The following is a 3,847-nucleotide window of genomic DNA, read 5'->3' on the forward strand; positions in this document are numbered from 1 at the left end:
AGCAAGTTTTCGGCTACATCGTCAACTCGCTCTCCAAGGAGATGATGAAGCAGATCTCTCACTGCAACACCTCGGCGTCTCTCTGGAAGGCGCTGGAGGAACTCTGTGCGTCGCAAACCAGGGCGCGCGCAGTGAACACGCGTATTGCCCTGGCTACCACGAAGAAGGGGACCATGAGCATCAACGAATACGTTGGTAAGATGAAAGCGTATGCTGATGAATTAGCAGCTGCAGGCAAAGCACTTGATGATGAAGAACTCATCTCCTTCATCATCACCAGCCTCGATCTCGACTACAATCCGGTCATCTCCACCGCTCTCGGACGTGCTGATCCGATCAGCGTCATCGAGTTCACATCACAACTGCTCGCCTTTGAACAACGCCTGAACCTCTATCAAGGGTCATCCTCCTCGTCAAGCTTCTCCACCAACATGGCCTCACGGGGTCGTGGAGGCGGACGCATGTTCCGTGGTCGCGGTGCACGTGGCCGTGGAAACGGTGGCCGGGGACGCGGGAGTTTCAACAACAACTCCAGCTCCAGCAAGCAGAAGGTCCAGTGCCAGATCTGCAAGAAGGTGGGCGTCCACACAGCATTCGAATGCTGGCACCGTTTTGATGAGAATTTTGTCCCTGAAGACAAGAGCGTCAACATTGCCAATTATGGTGAGTATGGTGTAGATTCAAACTGGTACACAGATACTGGCGCCTCGGATCATGTCATAGGAGAGATGGACAAGATGGTGATCCGTGACCGCTATCATGGTGGTGATCAGGTCCACACGGCAAATGGAGCAGGTATGGACATTAAACACATTGGTCATGTCATCCGTCATGCGCCTGGAAGAAAAATTCATCTTAAAAATGTGCTACACGTTCCTAGTGCTGCTAAAAACCTTGTATCTGTTCATAAATTAGCTGCGGATAACAATGCTTACCTTGAGTTTCATCCAAATTTCTTTTTTTATTAAGGATCGCATCACAAAGAAAATCCTGCTGGAAGGAACGTGTAGAGGAGGTCTCTACCCTATGCCTGTGGCTGCTTTCAAAAATAAACAAGCTTTTGTTGCATCCAGTAGTTTGCCGTCCCTAGAAATGTGGCACAGTCGCCTAGGCCATCCTTCTTTTGATGTCGTTCAGCAAGTACTCAGTAGCAATAAATTACCTTGTTCCTTGTACTCAAGCGAAACCATAGTTTGTGATTCCTGTCAAATGGCCAAGAGCCATCAATTGCCCTATCAAAGATCGTTGAGTAAATCTATGTCTCCGTTAGAACTTATTCATTCAGATGTATGAGGGCATGCCATTGATTCTTTTGGGAATTATAAGTATTATGTGAGCTTTATTGATGACTATAGCAAATTCACCTAGATTTATCTTCTTAAACACAAGTCCGAGGTGTTTGATAAATTTCATGAGTTTCAACAACTTGCTGAACGACAACTAAACAAAAAAATCCTAGCTATCCAATCTGATTGGGGAGGAGAGTATGAGCACCTAAATTCCTTTTTTAGCAAAATTGGCATAGCTCATCATGTCTCTTGCCCTCACACTCATCAACAGAATGGATCCGCTGAACGCAAACATCGACACATAGTCGAAGTTGGCCTCTCCTTAATGGCGCAAGCTTCCATTCCATTAAAATTTTGGGACCAAGCCTTCTTAGCAGCTACCTATTTGATAAATAGGATTCCAAGTCGTGTGATCAAAAACATGACGCCTCTAAACAAACTTTTCCAGCAACAAGTTGATTATAACTCGCTTCACACGTTTGGTTGCTGTTGGGGCGAAGGCAAAGACGCCACCCTTCGCTCGAGGCCTTCGCTGCAGCCGCTGGTCCGACAGAGACAAAACGGGCAGGGACACCCTTTGCAGGACTCGGCACTTTGACGAAGGCCTGCGGCGACGTCCTCCCACGGCGCGTCCTCGTTCAGTCCCAAGGCCCACGTGTGATCTGGCCCATTGTAACGGGCCCCGCGTGGCCACCTCTGTATTACGGGCCAAACTTGTAAAGGAATACTTGTAATTACAGCTTGTAACCCTGCTTTATGGGAATATTCTAGGGATAAAATAGGTGTCTGAGGGCACATGCGTCCTTAACACAAGATGCTGGGCACTCAGATACCTATAAATACCCCCGCACAGTGCCCGTGAGAGGCTAGGTTAACAGAGCTATTGCCCCCGAGCACGTAACCCTGTTGTCACCACTGTTCACCCTTGTTGGCCTTCTTGCTGCAGAGAGCAAGTTCCAACATTTGGCGCCCACCGTTCGTGCTACGACAAAACCACCCGCGATGGCACCCAAGAGAGCTAACCCCAAGGCTGACGAGGCTGCGAAGGCAGCACTGCTGGCCGCAAGAAAGGGCAAGGCCCTCGTCCTCACCCAATCCACCCACCAAGAGCCCACCGAAGACAATGTTCCCCACACCGGCGAAGACGACACCTTCCGCACCTGCGGAACCGAAGGACAGTCGCAGCCGCCCCCAGGCTTCGCCCCACTGGAAGGCGCGGACCTCACCGAGGACGGTGAGGTCCTCGGCATCTCAACAGAAGAACAGCTGCAGCTGCGCGCCCTGCGCCTCAGGAACCGCAATCTCCAGAGGCAGAAAGAGATACTGGAGGCCAAGCGCCAGCGTGTGTCCGCATTAGCCAAAGTGCGACAAATGATACGCGACGAGGAGCAGAAAGCCCAAGACCTCGAGCGCGAGATCGCGCTGATGCAGCGCGAAGGCCACCTCGGTCTACAGCAAGAGCCACCCCTCCAACAGCGCACACAACCGGAGGACACGCGCGAAGGCCACCTCGGCCGGCAGCATGGCCCACCCCTGCAGTATCGGGCGCAGCCGGAGAACCCGCGTTTCCCCCAGCATGACTACGTCTCCCAGCACCGCGCGCCATTCCAAGGGGTCAACTACCTCGACGAGCGAAGTCCCCTGGCGCCACACCTACAAGTGACGCCTTGGCCAGCTAACTTTCGAGCGGGGGCATACCCCAAGTACAACGGCAGCACCGACACGGCGCAATACATCATGAGTTATCAAGTCGCCGTTGCATCAGCCGGAGGGGACGACGCCACAATGGCGAAGTCTTTCATCATCGCCCTAGAGGGCCCAGCACTCACCTGGTTCACCAGATTGCCTCCGCTGTCCATTGATTCGTGGAGAAGTCTCAGGGACAAGTTCCTCCTCAACTTCCAAGGGTACCGTCCAGACACCGACGCTTTGGCCGAGCTCTCGCTTTGCAAACAGCTGGAAAAGGAGACTCTGCGGGAGTATTACCGCAAGTTCTTAACACTCAAGTCGCAGCTGCCCTCTGTCGACGATCAGATCGCTATCCACTACGCCATCAGTGGCCTTCGGGCCGGCGTCCTCTACAGCCACTGTATCAGAGATCCACCCAAGAGCTTGCAGGAGCTATATCAGCTCTTCGAAAAATATGCCAAATCCGAAGAGCTCCACCAGCGCAAGGTCGAGTCACAACGGAAACCCAAAGATGCCCCGCAGTCCAGCCGCACGTGGACAAGGACTCCGCAGCCAGACTCCGGTCGAGACGGCCGCAGTCAGCAGCAAGTGCACAACATCGTAAACCAACAGCCTGCTGCTGACCCCCCTCGCCGCCAGGAATATCCCCCCCAGGGCCGCGGAAATGGAACTCGCGGCAAGGGCCGAGGGCGGGCGCAGCAGCCGCCGCGCCGGTTCTACTGCCTTTTCCACGGCGAAGACTGCGCCCACCAGACCAAAGACTGCCCCGAGACGAAGGCCACCAGAGACAGAATGGCGCGGGCGCAGCCAGCCGACAATCCCAGAATTGTCGCGCATAATTACCAGCCATCCCCTCCACCATATATCCA

At 53.5% G+C, this 3,847-nt stretch overlaps 1 non-coding gene across 1 annotated transcript; it reads left to right on the forward strand.

The window, feature by feature from the left end:
* Nucleotides 1–239: 239 nt before the first annotated feature.
* On the forward strand, nucleotides 240–378 carry LOC111591207 (small nucleolar RNA Z247). Its single transcript, XR_004857447.1, has one exon. It is a non-coding gene; the product is annotated as a small nucleolar RNA Z247 (small nucleolar RNA).
* The last annotated feature ends 3,469 nt before the right edge of the window (nucleotides 379–3,847 follow it).

This window comes from Zea mays, chromosome 3 (assembly GCF_902167145.1).
Source record: "Zea mays cultivar B73 chromosome 3, Zm-B73-REFERENCE-NAM-5.0, whole genome shotgun sequence".
NCBI lineage: Eukaryota > Viridiplantae > Streptophyta > Magnoliopsida > Poales > Poaceae > Zea > Zea mays.